The 19577-nt window shown below is 37.3% G+C and overlaps 1 protein-coding gene across 1 annotated transcript in view; it reads right to left on the reverse strand.

Moving 5' to 3' along the window:
- Window positions 1-19577, reverse strand: part of FBXL17 (F-box and leucine rich repeat protein 17) — a 443616-nt gene that overhangs the window by 257851 nt on the left and 166188 nt on the right. The window lies entirely within an intron of this gene.

Consider the following 19577-nt stretch of genomic DNA (forward strand, 5'->3'; position numbering starts at 1 on the left):
AATGTATGGAAAACTCCATGAATTTAAATGGCCAGCCCCCTGGGGCAAGAAGTTTGTGGCTAAACGGAAGGGCAGGGGGCATGGCCTCCACAACCCAGAAAACCCATTATTTTTTGTAAAGATATTGGGATGAAGTGTGAAGGATGTCCTTCTATAATCTGCTTAATCTTCAACTGTTCCCACATTTTGTGCAGTACAGGAGAAATATGATCTGTGCCAAATATTTTATTGGGAGGAAGGATAGCTCAGTGGTTTGCGCATTGGCCTGCTAAACCCAGGGTTGTGAGTTCAATCCTTGAGGGGGCCACTTAGGGATCTGAGGCAAAATCAATACTTGGTCCTGCTAGTGAAGGCAGGGGGCTGGACTTGAAGACCTTTTGGGGTCCCTTCCAGTTCTATGAGATAGGTATATCTCCATATATTTTTATTTTGATCATTCCAATTGATAGTGATTAAAATCTTGATGTTGCAAGGACCAGTGTAATTGAGTACTTAAAGTTGAAGAGGTACATCCAGCACTATACGTTGGAAAAACAAAACCTAAATTTCACAGAAATGCATGGAAGGCCAAGTCATTAATCAAAAACTAGCTTTCACATATGTGGAGATCCCTCTTTTGAAATCCAATTATTAAATTTCTGAAGGACCTTATCCTCAGCCTTATAAATATGCAAAGGTATTACAATGAAAACATGTTTTCTTGGCTCAAATTGGTGAACTGAACCTATTCATTAGAAGAAAGCCTATTTATACATGACTCAAAAAATACATCAGTTTTGTCTTGGCCAAACCTATAAGAGGTTTACTGGCATTATGATCAGAAGCAGCATTAAGAGAAATACACTGCATAAAGCTTTGTCTAATTCAGTAACTGATTGCTCTGCTTGACTTGAGGACATTTTGGCAAAGGATACTGTGATAGATTATAATTGATTATAATTGAAATTTTCTTTCCTCCTCTTTTCAAGGGTTCATTTACTGCTTTTGTACATTCTCACAAATGTAAGTCATAGAGAGAAGAAATTATTACTATGAAGTAATTAGGTGAGGGAAAGCGCCAAGGACACACTGAACCTTGAGTTCGAAAAAGCTATTCAAGATTTGCAAGATTAAAGTGCCAGGGAACAACTAAGCACGAAAGAATGGTGGGTAAACCAAAGGAAAAAATCTTAAAAGAATTTTCCAAAACTAGGACTCCTGACTCAAAGGCAAAGGGAACACCATTTTGGAACACATCATTGAACCTGGTAAGCATATATTAAGCAACAATTTCAACCAAGAGAAATTGTAGCTTAAGGTAAGCAAATACAACAAAAGACAGTTTTCTCTAACCACTAGATCACTGCCACTCAAACCTTTTGCTCTAATGAGTAGCAGCAAGTCTAAGTATAGTTAACCCATATAAAGATAGACATGAAATATTGGACCAGTTATTGAATAGTTGTTAAAGATCTGAGACTCAGCAAACAGTTATTACTGCTCACATAGGTTGCTCAACAATACAATTTTGTGTGGGCATATACTGAGGTTAATTACAATAGTGGATCTATCAGTGTTTGGGTCTACCTCTCAGCAAATAGATTTAGAAAACTAAAATTGTAGGGGACATGCTTAAAATCCACCACAAAGTTATTTCATATGGATATTTAACTAGACCTTACTTTGATTTCAGCATGCTAATTATTCCATGCACACCAACAAAGTGATAAAAACTCATCTGAATAAGAAAGAAAAAAGATTCTCCAAATCACTGTGAACCCTCATAAGATCATCACTGAGTTTTTTTTTATTATTATACAAACTATGAGAAGGTGAAGAAATTCCCAAGAAGTTTCAATGTTACGGAATTTTTGCAAGAGGTTTAGTGCATCATTCCACACTTATTTCTGAAGCGTCTTCATTAGTATGGAAAACGATGGAAAGGGCAAATTCTCTTATCAAATATTTCAAATAGCAAAAAAACTTAGATAAGCTGTGCCAAGTAAAACCAACCAGAACCCAATGGGTATATACTCAGGGCAGCATATCACTGTCCATGCAACCACAGCTACACTACTACTTATACTCGTACTAGCTCTCATACAGAAGCAGCGAATCACTTCCTAACTTGTGGTGGAGATGCATCGTGTGTGTCACTCTGAAGCCTAGAATGTCCCTTGAGACAGTATGGAGAGATGGAAACAGCTACAAGTATGTCTGAGAGCTCTTTTTGTTTAGAATACCACCATGTTCAATCATAACTGGGATTTGTGGTCTGTTAATTGTCCAGTTTTTAAGTTCTCAGTCACTCTGACTTTATGAATTACACCCATGCAGTGTATAGCTACACTAGGCCATGTATCCGTGCCATGCCAAGAGTTCTAGACCATCATATCATCAGAGATTAGTTAACCAATCATCAACCTTACTCTACAGCTATTTTGCATGCAACAATTTCATTAGCTATCTGAGGGAGACTGCACATATCGTATATTACTTGGCCCAACTGCCACATGTGCATGACAAAATGGGTTTTCATCTACTAGTGATAATGTAATATTCCAGATACATCATGAATGTAGATCTTCAAGGAGATGATTACATTATCTGTACTGCAAAGGGTTTCAACATTTCTAAATTCAGAACCATTTAATGAAATACTGGCCAATTTTATTTGACATAGAAAGTATATGTCCTTCTTTACCCTTCCAACATTATAAAGGAGCATGCACACATTTTCTACTCCCTAGCTGTCCCCTGTTGCCTCTTTGTGCTGAGAGGGAGTAACATGACTTAAGATCACATTCCCTTTCGGCAGAGAAAGAAGAACTGAAACAAATTTCACGTAACATAATTGGGCTCATTCCCCTGCCACACTGGGTGTCCTCCAGCTTGCTTGCTGCGCATCTTCAGAAGCAGCAGCATTGCCAAAACTTGCCACAATTTAGGTCAGATTTTGAGGGGACTCTCAATCCTGTACATTAACTGCTAGTAGCTCAGCCATTTCACCTGAGCTACTAGCAGTTCCCCCTTTGGCCAACAGAAGCTGCTGTGCCACTTTGTGCAGCAGATAGTATCAGACAGTTGCTGCCTGCAGTACATAACCATGTGCTTTGAGCAGAACAGAGCCTGAAGCAGGTGTAGTACAGCAGAGATCTCAAGTTTGGCAGCACAGCCTCAGCCCCTTCACCCTGGACTCCACATGCAGTACTGAAAGAAAAAGTTAATTGAAGTAGAAGGGCGGGAGAGGCCTCCAGCATAGCAGCTTCCCCTGAGGGTAGAGGGGGAAGTAGGTTTGCTGGTTGGAGCATTCTAAAGAGAAAAGTGGGCACTGCTGGTTTAGGAGTTTGTCAAAGAGTGGGATGTGTCTATGTGTGATCAAGGCCAATAACCTCCTCTCCTTCAAATCCTTCCTTAAGACCCATTTCTAACTGTGACACCTACAAAAAAATCATGACAAATATTTATATTTAAAAAGTCATGTTATGAAAAAATATCCTTCTTGCATATCAGCCTTTGTTGAGGAATCTTATAATCTTATTACAATAATCTTTGTCTTTCCCCCCCATTCCTATTCCACTATTGTGTTTGCTCCTTCATTTTGCTTATATGTAAAATAAGAGAGGAAAAGCATTCACGATTTTATGTAAAGTAACTTCTCATTTCATGAAGCCAACTAGCAACTGAATTCTAGGAAAGTGGTTGCACATGTCCTCTTAATTACCTAAAAATTGTATGAAAAGGAGAGAATTTACCAAAACTGTTGCTTCCAAAAATAATTACTTTTTAAGTACTTGTGGGAACAGAAAACGGTAAAAGGAAGATGGGGATCATATTTTGGTTATGGATGAGACCAAGTTAAAAATGTTTCAGTACATATAATTCTGGTGTATATAATGACAAGTAAGCAAAAAAACTTCAACGTATGCACATTTGTTATTGTAATAGGGTGACCTGATATCCCAACATTATCAGGACCATCCCGATATTAGGAGCTTTGTCTTATATCTGGAACTCTCTCTCTCTCTCTCTCTCTCTCTCTCACACACACACATACACACTCTCCAAAAAAAGTGTCCCCATTTTTCTCACTTGCTATCTGGTAACCCTATATAGTAAAAAATAGTGGTGGGTCTGTCACATACCTATATCTGCTCCTGTAGGAATGAATTTGGGAAAGCTAATTAAAATTGTGGGGAAATAATGCCTGAAGTGCAAACAGGGTATCATACACCATGCAGTAGGCATTTAAATGGTCCTTAATTTTCTTCCAGAATGCAAATTATTCCTGGCTCTCTATCAAAGTGATCAAAACTGTTTTAAATGAGAAGAGAATCCTCAAATCATGACTTTGCTATCTGAGAATCAAGATTCAATCATCACAAAGTATATTTTGGATTATGTGGGTCAGAAGAAGGTAAAGAAATTCCCAAGAAGTTCTTTGACCGGATAAATCAGGGTATTAAGCACTGTGATGCTTTTGGGGACACTGTACAGTTTATGAATTCTCTGTGAGATTTGAACTCTATATGTATCTTTACCAAGCTGCAAACTCCATTTTGAATGTGCAGCACTCATCAAGCTAGCATGAGTACGTGTACATGAGGAATTACACTCCTAGCTCGTAGTGTGGATGTATCTACAGACAGAGTGATAAAACACTCTGTAAACAATTTCAGATCCACAAAACTACATACCACAAAAAAATTCTGCAACTGTATCAGGTTCTCTAAATGTAAATTAAACAAAGATAGTCATAACTTTGCATCATTCCTCAGATTTAAATTTTAACTAAAATTTCTCCCATTTCATGCCTTTATATTATATTGTATGTCTTGAAGTATGAGACAACATTCACATAAAATAAAAATTCCAGAAGTAGAATCCACTGTCTCAGACTTCTTCATGTGTGTAAATGTGCCCAAAAAGTGATGGTTTTTAAAATCAGAGATACAGTATTATAAATTTGAAACAAAACAGTAAAGAAACTGCTGTAAGCCCACAACTGAAAGGAACATGGGTATGCACAGAGTAAACAATAGGTCTATAACATTCCAAAGTTACGACCTTCCAGTTAAAGCAATTGCTTTAGTCACAGTGGGAGACCACTATCAAGATCCTGCAATGACTGCATGAATATTTGAATGTCATCTGACAAGACCTGCTTGGTAATACTTCATTCAGTCCTCATTCTAACAAGTTCACAGTTATGTCCTATTGATGGATGGCTGCCACGATTCACCACAGAAAAGGAGTTCTCTATGATATAATGATGTTTAGTCTTTGGGAATAAATTCCACTTGAAGAGATTATGGCAAGTAAATAAATACATTTCAAGGGTACACTTTGCTTTGAAGTCTAAAAATTTCTAAAGTCTCAGTTATAGAAAGCAAGCCACCTCTGATCCAAAACATTAGCCAAATTGAAAATATAAATATTAGATTCTGAAAAGCTGTAAGCCTGTACAGACAGTTAATGTATCAATTTATACTTACGTGGAAAGAATTGAAGAAAACAGCCTTCTCTTCCTTCAGCCCTAGTTAATGGAGACTTATAAGAGAGCTTTTGTCTCATATTGGCATTCTGTCAAATATAAAATTTATTCCAATATTTCCCCAGCCCACTTCCGTTTTTATACTTGTTCATAAGTTTGATGTTTCTTAGTTGTGGTAAGCCATGCAACTTCAATAACACTGGCAACAGAGCTCCAAGGATAGTGTCATCTGTAACAGAGCAACAACTCTTAAAATCTAAAAATATAGTTGTTAATAATTTGTTTAGCGAAGTATAGGAAATGATCCAGGAACAAGAATCTGAACACCTCAAAGCGATGAAGAGCTTGAAACCCAGACCTGAACCCAGGTTTCAATGTCATAATTAGAGTTTCAATTTGCAACATGCCATAGCACCCTAAACTTTGGTTTAAAATATGGAGTTAAATCTGCATCTGAATTTTGCAGTGTGGGCTCATCTCAAATAAAATCTTCTCCCCCACTTCACAGTAAAGATTTAACAGTAATTTTAAACTGTCAAGCTAACAGGAAAACATTACTATAATTAACATCTTTAGCATAGTTATTCAGATATAGAATATTTCTCCTGTCCCCCAAATATGGCATAAGTAATGTCACTCGACAATGATCTCACACATGCGCACACCCACAATGGGGTGGGGGAAGGACACACAAAAGCATAACAATTTTAAAATATACAGTGAAAGAAAATAATTACAACTAAGCACAATAGAAAATACACCAAAATACCACAGTAAATCAATGGAAACATCAATTGCCAGTTCACTGTATTTAAATGCCAAATGCACTAGGTATGTCTGGCAGACACGAACCTCCTTTTTGTGTTCTCAGATATATCTGGAATGGCTTGCTGTTTTTGCTAACTTTTTAAAGAAAGTCTATTTAAAAGTAGTAGTAGAACCTTTTATGGGCCAGAAGTAAAGCAGTCATAGTTTAATGGCTTGACATTTCTATTTGTGAACATTTTTGTCTCAGAGGCAGGCAGAAAAGAAAACTAGTAATTTTATTTTTTGGTGCATATCTAATTGTAAACTGACTATACCAATTCCAATATAATATTTTGGAAGATAGGTTGCCAAGGTGGTTAATGGACAGAAGTTGCAGGATACTTCCATAGAGCTGAAAGTAAGGCCAGCATGAAAATACTATGCAGTATCTGACTCTCTTTTGGGATGCCGCTACAACTTCTTTCCTAAGCAGTAGAACTTTCCCTCTATTAGAAGCTTATATGCCTCACTATGGGGCAGAGCTAGCAAAGAACAGGTAGGTCCTGGCCAGACCTCCCCACTAATTGCAATGATGCCACAGGAGAAAGACTGATTTCTATCCACAATAGAAATGTAAGTATTAACATTGGAGGGTCTTATGTTTCTGAACAGAAAATGTCTCCCCTTACCTCCATAAATGGTGTGGATGTAAGTAGTACACCTCAGGGTACTCAAGGTCAAAGATTGTTTATGGCTATCTGCCTAAATCTCTTCCTCTTTTATTACTATAAGCACCTGTGCCCTTGATATAGCATCATTTTAAGAGGGTGACTGTATTCCAAATCAGCTCACCAATCTATACAGACCCAGATCTTATTAGGAGAGAGACAAGTCGGTACTGAGTGGCCTCCTTTAAGACACAAATGAGGGTCTACAGAAGGACAGAAAAGCTTGCCAGTGAAAGGGGAGTTGAGAAACTACATTTGGTGAGGAGTCGGGGGTTCCTTCTGCCTCACCCTGCCACTGTGCTCCTTTCCCTTAATCCTCTCCTACTTTCCACCACTACTAGTAGTGCTCACCGCTGCTCCCAAATCCTCAGTTAGAACACCAGCCTCTCTCATAATTTTCCACACGCTCCCAGAAGTCTGCTCTCTCACAAGCTTCAGAACCCACTGTACTTTGCTAACACTTAAATGTTGCTTAATCTGTACCAGTTGTGATGCAGCCCTCACCGCACCATCCTAATGCTACTAAGCTCCCTAAGAGATTCATCATTTCCTGATAACCTCCTCCCCACAACCTTCCTTGGATCACTACCTCTGTAGAAGCAGAAGTTCACATCTCTCCTGCAAAGGTTTCTATTCTTCTTGGCCAGCCATGGATTCTGACCATATAAACATTTCTCCCTATGTTCCCAGCGAATAACTGTCCATACAAAACCATCACAAAAATTCAGGACAATTAGCAATCTCTGCTAATCGGAGTTAATCACCGTTAGCATATTTTCACTAAAAATGCTCCCAGAACTGGGATCACAGAGATAGTATAAATGTGGATTCAAGGGATTTAGCAGAGCTGTCTGTGGCACCTTGCGTAGCTCCTGCCCATATTATGTCAGATTCCACACAGTAATATTAATCACTCATTTATTATGAAAAGCAAATTCACCCACAAAAATTTTAAAAAGGAACATAATTTACATTTGAGCTGATATCCCATGCACCAAGACAGAGCCCATGGCAATTTAAAAGATGAGTTAGGCACCCTTCAAAAATGGTGTTTATAACAGAAATACCTACAGACTCTAAACAATATAGTCAGTGCCGTAAATCATGAAGACAGCCATCACTTTTTTCTCTTTCTTTTTTAAATAAAGTGTCCATGCTAGTTGCATGGTAAATTATAGGTGGTAGCCTCAAAATGAAATTATAATTGCAATAAAGATTGTATCTTGTTTTCTATGCTTCAGTAACAGATTTTTTTTTTTATTGTTTTGTACTTTAAATTATACCACTGCAAATATTTTATCTGTAGAGGAATGATATCTATAAAACCTTTCCGTTTTCAGGTAGGTCTAAGGACTCATTTATAATATTCTGTCATTTTTCATACCTTCAGGGTCCATTGCACTCTGTTAATTTCTGTAAGGACTGTCATATAGAAAATAGCCAAGTCACACTTGCGTCAAATCTGCCATTTTTAATTACTACCAATCAAGTCCAAGCAATTTCTCCTTTGGTTTAACATGCGTGTATCTAACTTCTAAAATATTTTTTTATGCCACAATTCATAAAATAGTTTAGGCTGATGCTAAATCCCTTGCACTAAATTAATAACTAACCACAGGAGAGATTTATCATCTCAAGCTTCTTACAGGAAAATTGTCGGAGTTAATCACCTTTAGCATATTTGCACTATTTACAAAGCTTCATTTATCATACATTTTAGCAGGTTGACAACAGTGAGCTATTTTAACTGCTTTCCCCAATTCTCAAGTATAGAAAGAAGAAAATAAAAATGGTGGCAATGTGGCTTAAATATTTTAACACTTCTGGTAAAATCCATCTCCACCAGAAAATGGTTTCTAAGGAGCCATTTATTTTAATACTGGTGATATGTAAAAGTAGAATTAAGAAGGGTACAAACATACACTTCCACCTTAATCATGGAGAATATACTCTGAGTCTATGTCTGGTAAAACTTTAAAAACAACTATGAGAAGGATCTGTTTCAATCAAATGCTTGATATTTAAGCTCTGTGGAATGGCACTTTAATATATACATTGCTAGCTTCTACAGAAATTTCATCATGGATTACTAAGAATAATCAGATGAAGTTCCTTTTACCTATACATTATTGCTCAATGAGAACAAAAAGCAAATCATGCAAGAAATTGCTTTACTGAAATAAAGAATGAGTGACAACTCCTAAATCTGTCAGTGGAAACATTGTGTGTATAAATGTTACATTACTGTTATAATGAAATATTGCAGAATATCTGCTTGGATATTCAATAAGCAGAACCATGCAGCTTCACAATTTTAATTGATTTTAAAAGAAAACTGACATCGGAATTCCCTAAAACCATTAATGGCCGAGAACCTAAAGATGTGAACTTGCATTTTTATTAAAATTACAGTATGTTGGCAGAATATAACTTGGAGGAGATAGTGAATCAGACATAATAATTTTGTCCTTTTAGTTTCCCATAAATTCTTGTCAAAGAAGCTACCATAAATCAATTTTATGAGTACAGTAAAATCAGGTTTAGATTACTGTTGAAAAAGCCCTAATAGTCCACACCTTTAAGTATAGTCATGTGAAAGCTGCAACAGATACAGCTGACTTGGGGAGACAACAGAAGAGAGGGAATATAAACAAGCAAATTTTTTTGGCTATAATTAACTGACAGAAATACGTCTGAAGTAGCAAACCACAAAGAGCAATAAAAACAATTGAAAGCCAGCTTTTGTTTAATTACATATGTAGATACCTTATGAATATTTTTCCTGTTTACACGGCAGCAGAATTATCTAATACTCCAAAATCCTCAGCCCCCCACTCAGTTAAATTCTATAATACACTGATTCACATAAAACTATTACTTGCAAAGAGAAAAATTAATCAAATAATCATCAAATAATGTGAACATTTTAAAGGTGCCAATCAGCATAGAACCTATACACCATTAACAAAATAAAAGCTCCAAACACGTATTCCATTTAATCAGGACAATTTCCAATGTTACCAAAATATATTTGAGAGAAAGAAAATGAAGAAAAATGTTATATATTACACGTCCTTATCTATTAACACACCTAACATGCACTGAAGTGAAACTATCAAAAATTCAAAGAATAAAAATTAGTAATCCATTTCCTCATAATCATAATACTATAACCAGAAAACAAAGAATATTCTGAATTCACTAAATACATTTATTAGTAGTTTTAAAATGCTATCTGACTAGACCAATGCCAGTTGTAGAGGTTATTTACAGAAACTTGTTCAGAAACTGGAGTTCTTTGAAATGAGTGTCTTTATGGGTGCTCCACTTCAGGAGCACATGTATCCCAAGAGCCTTGGATTGGAGACTTTTGGTAGGACTGCTTGTTCAACGCGCGCATGTGCTCCAGACCTCTTCATGTCCCATACTGAGAAATCCCCAGCAAGCCAGTCTTCCCAAAAGCCAGTACCTGTGATTTTCTCTCTCTCTGAGGGCTACGAACACTGTGTTGCCAGCAGTTAAAAGTTACCACACATCTCTTTCTAAACATTTATTCATAAGGTAGACACATTACAGAGAAAACATATGAAAAACAATAAACATTCCCATATGCATGCTAAAAGTTCATCAGAGGTCATCCCTCAGCCTTATGGGGCCCTAGTAAGTTAAAGTCTTTCCAAACCTTTATAAACCCCATACTAGTGACAAAGGGATTAAAGAGCTGCTGTGAGCAAGGCTGGCCCCTGCCCCTCCAACCCTGTTTATCATGTTGGAATGGAATAAGGACTTAAAAGCAGGAAGTTCCCAGCAGCTGGGAGAGAGCAGACAGTGGTTCTATAGTTCCCAAGGGAGACTCCTGGAAGCCTTCAGGGGAACTGCCCTAAGGCAGGCCATTCACCAGCGTCACCACCACCCCGCCTATAAGAAGACAATGGCCCTGGTATACTGATCAGGTAGGATAGATTGGGCAAGCTCCAAGGTCGAGGTTGGTACCTCTATCCCCTACTCTTTTTGGGGTTAGGGAATCTGAGACCATACTAAAGGGACTAGGGCAGTGGGAACCAATAGCCTCATCCCCTTCAAACACAAGTGGACTGTATGACTCAATTTATATCACAGAGACTCACATATAGGCAGATGGGGTGCCCAAAGCATTTTTCAGTATCTGTACAGTAGGAGGTGCCTGTCAGCAACCAGAGAATGGTGATACCCTAATGCAAGGGTTGGGGCCCCTCCTGGACAGAATGTCCTGTTTGTCTGCTGGATCAGGAAGAAGAGCCCTGAGTTCAAACTCAGTCTATTTACCCAAAGTCCTTTCTTTGGTCTCTGGAAAATCCAGTGTGTACCAGTATATGCAAGACTTCCCAGAGGGTGGTGCCATTCTGGAAGTGTTTACAACCTAAGTAATTCACCTTAATCAGCCCCACACACACTGTTTTTTGTTCCTGGAGGAGTTCTGGTAACCATCTCCCCTGGAGTTTTATACGATCTCTGGCCCACAGTGATACATAAACTTAATACAATATGGTCCCCAAAGATATTGCAGAGGATTGCAATATCTGTCATATATGCATTAATGGTAAGTTGTATAACTTATTTTTTTAGTGGAGGAGTTTGAGCATTTTTTTAAACATAGATGGTTGTAAACATCTTACGAATATGTAGACATAAAAATGCATAAAAGCAAGGCACAAGGGAGATGATCTTTTAAATTAATGGAGATATCCTATCACCTAGAACTGGAAGGGACCTTGAAAGGTCATTGAGTCCAGCCCCCTGCGCCTTCACTAGCAGGACCAAGTACTGATTTTTGCCCCAGATCCCTAAGTGGCCCCCTCAAGGATTGAACTCACAACCCTGGGTTTAGCAGGCCAATGCTCAAACCACTGAGCTATCCCTCCCCACTTTAGACAACAGAGAAAGAAGTGAATGAATTCAGAATTAAGAAATGCTATTATTTACCTATAGTAATTCATGACAACTGTCATATAGTACAAAGTACAGTTATTCTTCTGGAAGACTCTACTATATCCCCTAGCCCAAGTTATATTAAATGATAGGAAGAAGAATAAATATCAATGCTCCTGAAGTACATTTCCACTTCAGTCAGATTAAAGATGATGAATCTGAACACGCACCATTTACTACTGTAGCTATCACCGATAGAGAGAGCATACATTCTCTTTCTCATGTAAGAATATGATGCAAGGAAGGCTATGTATATTTGAATTTAAAATGTGTTTTATTAAAATAATGCTTCACCATCAAGATGTAGTAACTTATACTTTCTAAAGGAACAGCTTTAGTTTAATTACTGTAATGGACAAGCTTTAAAATTTACTAGACCATTTTTAAGCATTTAAGATTGTTTCTAGCATCTACTAATTCTACATTTTAGTAGACACCTTAGAGTAACAGCTTAGTTATTGTCCTAGTGCCTCGTTTTCCACCACTGCCAACCTCATTTTAGCTGAGCCCATCATTAGCCACTTTGGGAGCAATAGCAAAGTGAGCTAGTCAGCTGCTGACACCATTTTCAGCATTTTATCATCAAGCACTGGTTGCAGCAAATGCAACTGACAGTCTGAAAAGAAGCCTTACCTCCACTCAGGCTCCCAAAGTTATTAACACTAGTTCAGATGAACCTGTGTGAGCAGCAATCGGAAATTGTTCAGTTATTTCCCTATTGTAGTTATGGCTCTAATAACAATTTACTTTAGGTAATAATATGGTAGTACCCCCAGTGTGCTATGACACTAGTTGGTTTTGCCTCTTTATATAGCACCAGCCAGTGTTATCATCATGTTACCAAACTCTTTTACAACTCTACTGATACATGATTATAACATTATTTGGTATCATCGACACAGGAAGGATCAAACAGTGTTCTAATTATGGTTAGGGCACTACTGTGTCTACCAGTTGTGTCCCCTAATATTGACAATTTTGTCATGCAGATAGGTCCTTGCAAAATGGCTTGCAAAAATGTATATGCAACTGCCCACAATTTTCTTAGGAGGGAAGTAGAAGACAAAACTAAAAACTTTATTTTTCAACACTTGGTGGATTTACTGAAAATTCAGCTCTGCCGAGTTCTACCTCTCTGCTTCCAGTTTCAGTTGTATCTTTTTAGCGGCTACTCTTCCCATGCCCACTGATTCTGTCTTCTCTTATACAGTGGAAAAAGTGCAACATGCTCTTGGCTAAGAGAAACAAAGTTACACCAATGAAAAGTATTTGCCTCAACTCTCTAGTAATGATTTAAAAATAAAAACAAAAACCTGTAATGTTCCCTCTCCACTGAAAACTGATGTTGATCACAATAGACATAGACAGAGCATCTGTGTGCAAATACTACCAATAAAGTGTTTCAGTATGAAAGGCAATTTATACAGCCCGTAATATGCCAAAGATTTCATTGCCATTCATGGAGGGAAAAACAAAAATTGCTCAAGCCTTGTACCAAAAATTTGAGTGAAAATTACATCTCTCCTTTCCAGAGCACCCAAGTTTAAGATAAACTAAAAGTTCTGTAAAACAAAATCTACTGTGTGTGTGCCATAGTTAGTATATAGTTTTGTTTCATTTGGATAGCTTTTAAACTTATCTCTAGGTGATTAAGTAATATTGAAATTGACATGAACTGCAATTCCAAGTGCACTGTGACATGACTTTTACAAAATAATAATAGATTATCTGCTGCCTGATCCTTGATCATTTATAGATACAACACATAGCACAAGTTCACAAAACTTTTCTTGGAAAATGACATACTATGGGGCACTGTGCAAACATTTGGTAAACCACCACTTGCTCAAATCCCCCATTAATTTTATTTCCAAATGTCACCATTTTTACTGAATCAACTGAAATTTGATGTAAAAAGAAAGCAAGCAGAAAATATTGGGGTCCATAGAAATATTTAAATAAAGTGTCAGAACATGTTACAGCACCTATGGTGCACAGAGATCTCCTGTTTGTACCCATCAGATTATAAAGTATGGATACAAAATGACCTAATAATGTATAATGACCATTTTCCCCCAAGTCTGTCTATTAATGGAATTGACAACAGTTTTTGATTTCCTTCACATTTGAAACAGGTAGTAAGGAATTCTTTCCACATTTTATTTTACCTAAGTGATACATATACTGTGCAAGTTCAGAGCAACTTTGAATACCTACTCAGGTATTCAACACATTTAGACTTTCCTAATAAGCCATTTTAAAATAAACTATTTTCAAGTTCCTATTTAGCCCTCAGCTTCTGACAGATTGGTTTATTTGTCATGACAAGAAACCTATTTTCTTTACATCTTAAAACTAATTCAAAGTTATCTTAAGTGAACATATTTTTCCTGTAGGTAAAAATGAAAATGAATTTATTTCTCTATGCTTGCCTTGAAGACACAGGCTTCTTATGACAAAATAGCTTTAATAAAACATGAAAAATAATCAATAGATCTTAAGAGTTTCTGCATGTGGAGATGATTTACAGGGTATACGAGACATGTGAAAGTCTTGCATGCTGAAGGCTTAAATCCCTGAAAACAAGAAATGCCACGGTTGCGGCATAATGGGAGATGGCACTGTGCAGCTAGGAGGAATTAACATTGTAGATGTACTGGTGCATTGCCACAGTACTAGTGATTTCAGGTAAAGATACTTTGCATCTGAAATGCAGTTTTACAAACTTTGAATAACTTTTGCCAAAGAATCTGCAAATGCCACCCACCCACTTCAGCGGGTGGAGGAAATTTATGGGACTGGTAGTGAAAGGCCCAGCAGTGAGGGAGGGAGACACTCACTGAGGGACACCAGGTAACTCCTCTGGCACACATTGACCAGTTTGGGGAGAGGGATGCTGATTGGCCAGCATTCCTCAGCTCCCAGGATTTAAGCTGGCGCAGGGGCAATTGGGAGCATCTTTCAACTCCGTTCCAGCAGCCCACCCTACCCACCCCAAACTAGGAATGGGAATCTGGCCTCACACATGCTGCAGGTCTAGTCAATTTCCCATTTGGGGGTCAGGAAGGAATTTTTTCACCCATGGGCCAGGGAGTTTTATGCCTTCCTTGCACACACTTTCAAGCCACAGTAGGTTAAGTAACAATACACTTGGTACTTAACTGAGGCACTTGGTCAAGTTCTTAATTCATCACAACTTGCATCTGGTTTCCTGTGCAGTTAAAATAATAAAATGAATTCCCAGAGGTGAAAGACCTGGGATTTTGGTGATGGGGTCAGTAAGACTTTGTGGCTTTCATGGAGCTGAGGTCCCCACCCTTCTGCACCCTTTGTTCCTCTTGCAGGGGTATGTGTGTTGGATTCAGAGCAAGTTGAATCCTGGGGGTACAGGCTGAGGAGAGCCTACCACACAAGTTACAGGTCATAAGGTAGAAGCCCTGTAACACCTACACCGGAACCAATTAAATGCCTGGCATAGGATTGTATGGGTCATGGATAGGTAGTGCCCCTTCCTTGTATTTAAGATTAATAAAAATTGTGGCCCACCACTTAAAATTCATCCATGTGTCTGTCCTCATTTCACTGCTGTTCCACATCAAATGCTCAAATGCTTTTTATGGTTATTCACCATTATACCTTAAAGCTGAACAAAAAGTCTAGTTTTTTGTCAACCAGATTACATGCAACTTTACCAGTATGTTTGGTTTGCATGCTTTCAACACTTCAACTAAAACAGTTTCACTTTTAAGTTTTTGTTTTACACAAACAAATCCAAAATCTCAAAGTGAAACTCAGTACAAAAGCAGCAAAACTAACTGGTTTTGATACAAAATTGATAAAACCCACTTAAATGACTTCTCCCATAGGACACTCCCTACCTCCAAAACAACAGCAGCTCCTGCCCTTGTCTTCTACAGGCATCTTGTAAGCCTCCATCCAAACACTTCAGGAAATTGTGATTGTTCCTTTTTTGAACTTCAGGGAATGGTCAGTTTTCCCTATTCTCAGCCTCGAAAGGGCCATCAAACATGCAAGACCATTTCTTCTCCAGTCTACTAGGAGACAGGGAATATAATCCTACCTTCTTCTACAAGAGTGAGACTGGGAAATGCTCCTCTGGATCCCAGGGCTCCAACCACAAAAAGCCCTTCTCTCAAGCTGAGACACTCCAGAAAGAAGCACAAGATAATAAGGATTCCTATTTTATAATATGGCACACTATAAGGGATCCCAGCCCTAGAAAGAGAGAAAATCCAATACGAAGGAGTACATTTTGAGGAGCAGTTCCCCTATTTCTAATTAGTGGTTAGACCTACTACAAGAATTTATATAATGCTCATACTCCCAGTGTGCACCAATTTTATACTATCTGATATAAACTCATTTCCCTCTTTCAGAAGGTGGCGAGTTATGAAATTTCACACAGTTACAATATACTGTGTATTATACCTTCCAGGAACAATATTCTATCCATCTCATGCTTTTCTAAGCATACCAGTACATTCAAATATCAGATCTTTAGCTGGACCAGTAACTTGGAGCCATGAGACTTCAATTTGGGTACAATTTTGGGATGCAACCTCTCCCTAAATTGAGCTCATAAATATTTATGTTTGAGAGGAGGTGGACAAGGAGGGAAGAATGAATCTCATTTTTCTCTTAGTACCACATGTGAGCTAAACCATACACAGACACTGACAATTTCAAGGAAGAGAGTATGCATCCTATCCTGCTGGGGTACTAGCACACGCATATGGTAAAGTGATAAACAATCATGTTGCACAAAAGTGTGAAGAATCCCAGGTAGTCTATCTGGGCTGACATTTGATCAGGCAAGGTACAACTAGTGAAAGACAATACCACGATGCTATGGAGAGGAGAAGGCAACACCAGATTTCTAAGGGTTGGGGGGGGGAAAAGTTCATCAGAACTATCTGGGGTGGGCCTTTGGTGGAGCTGGAGTACTGAAGACACCCTTCAGTTGAGACAGGAGATCTTGGTTGGAAGAAGCTCAAGAAGTGTTCCCTGTGTCTCCTCTTCACATGCCCCAGTCAGGGTCCCTTGGCAAGCCTGTGGGTGTAGAGGTGGGATGGCTTTCACACTCACTCTCTGGTTTATATTATATCAAGGCCATTGGTGTCATTTGAGGTATGCACTGGAACAGCCCTGCCAGGCAGTTTGGGGTGGTTTATCCCAGCTAGATTTTATTTATGAAATAAAGTTGCAGGTTCTGCATTTAACCATACTATGGTTTCTGCATCTCATTGTTTCTGTTTCCACATTAAAACAACCAAACAAACCAACTAATGAAAAGTGGCAGCTGCCCTTTATAGGAGCCCCTATACTAATGTTGTTCATCAAATACATTAATAATAGAGGAAATCTAAAATCAGTTCTCAAATTACATAGGCTAGGGAGGAAGTGGCATTTGTGACCATAGCATAATTAAGACAGATTTTGTTTTCCAGCATCTCCCTCTGGCCAAGATACAGATTGCTACAGACATCAGAATAAGGGAGGATTGTTCTCATGAAGCTTCTTAAAACAATTAATTCAGTGTGCCAGACAAATACATCAGAAAATGTGGTATCTCTAGCCTACATGCCATAGAAAAGTACCTTTACTACAAAACAGGATGTGAAATTGAAAAAATTGTGTAATGTTGTATTAAAACAAAAATATATATGTTTCAACTATCTTAGAGGCTCCAAGAGAATACTATGGCAGAGATTTTCAAAGCTGACTAGGGGATTCAGACGCACAACGCACAATGAAATTAATGGGAGTTGTGCATAATAGCCTAGAAGCTTAATTTTAATCGTTGGGAGGAATACTTCAGTATCAGCCTTTTTTTCATAAGCTCAGTTTACATTTAATTTACGCTTATGTGCTAAGGTTAATGTCAAGAGATTGAATCATGATTCTGGAAAAATAAAAATACGTATCGGCACTTCATCTTACTTATGCCATAGTTAAAATTAATTCATATGCAATGCAACTGGCAACAACTTTCTATTGTCTGTGCCAAGTATTAATAATTCTTCAATCAACACAAAAAGATTTGCTTTGAGATTAATTTAAATAGTCATTGTCTGTTTTGTATCACAATTACATACTGATGATGAAAAATTGCAGGTAAAGCATAAAGTATTTATGAACAGAAATCAATGCATAACAACAAAGAATTAATAGACAATAGTAGTAACTTGAAAGGTTTAAATACAACAGCACGTTTTTTCTGCCCTCTATGGAAAAGATGTTGAACTTGTAATTAAACTTGATGTGAAGAATTAGATTTATACCGATTTATTTAAAAGAAATATTTCTTAATCCTGCTAAATAGTATGTGTAAGCATGTAATTAAAAATAAAAAATGACTCTGTCCTTTAAGTTTAAATGTTTCTTCTACAGTTTTCCTCTGTTATTCTAAAATTTTCCATTGAGACATTAAGATAAACTAACTTGGCATTGTACAATAAGTCCTTATATACAACGAGAACTATTACAATTAAATGCAATCAAATGATCTGAAGTACAATAATATTAAGTGCCTGAGTTAAACCCACACAAGCAAGAAAATTTTAGAGTTAAGTCTATCATGGCATCCATAATTTACTTCATTGTACAGTGCCTATGTACTGTAATCTACATTAGAAGATGTCTCCTATTTTAGATCACTGAAACACATACTTTAGCTATAATGTAAGAATGACGAATGGAGTGACAGCTGTGTATCTGACGAGTGAGAACTTTCAGCAGTCTATTCTTGAAATATCACAATACAGCTGGTGAGTCTGGTTCACAGATACAATAGATCCTTTCCAAATGAAGGAAAAAACTATAGTATTGCTCTATTACAAGCAAAGCAGTAGTTACATTTGAGGAAGAAATCCTCTTTTCTGCATTTTGAGAGTAATGTAAAAAAAAGTCATTTCCTCTCCTATATGTTATTTTTCACAGGCTTCTTGTTCTGACCCAGATCACTATCATCCTTTCTTCCCTTGAATTATTTACATTTACAGTCAAACAATTTTTAAATCTAAACTTCTATTGTTTCTACAATTTTATATTGTATATTTTATTCTAACACCATATTATTTTGTTTTCCTTTCCAGAAAGAAAAGGTTGGTCACTGATTGAATGTCCCAATTCATCTACCCACATTCACATCAAAAAATATGTTATTACATGTGTTGTCCCCATTTAATTATCAAGGGAATTAATTACTCAGGCTAAGGATGACAGAATCGGAGGTATAATTGGTATGCATGTTACGGGTCTATGATGGTACTGTACATCACAAACATATGTTAGGCATTGAAAAGTAAACACAAAGGGAGAGCGAGAAGACCTTTATCCAAAAAGGTTTTACCCATTTTCCCATAAAAATTCTAAAACAATATTGAATTGGTTCTGGTGTGAATTAAAAAGAAAATATCAGTAAAATTTAATGAAGTTAAAAATAAATGTGTTCGGCATTTCAAGAAAAAATCAGAAAACTAATTAAGATAGTCACCCAAATATATACCAAAAATCTTACTTCCCACACAATATGTTTTTATTTCAGGTATAATTTTTTAATGGATAAAGAAAAAAGATTGTAAGAAGAGGTTTAAAAATAAAATTGTGATTGTGGTCAGGAAGAGAAATATATTATAATT

The sequence above is a fragment of the Terrapene carolina genome, unplaced genomic scaffold, assembly GCF_002925995.2.
Source record: "Terrapene carolina triunguis isolate 2854851 unplaced genomic scaffold, T_m_triunguis-2.0 Scaffold69, whole genome shotgun sequence".
In the NCBI taxonomy this organism is placed as follows: domain Eukaryota; kingdom Metazoa; phylum Chordata; order Testudines; family Emydidae; genus Terrapene; species Terrapene triunguis.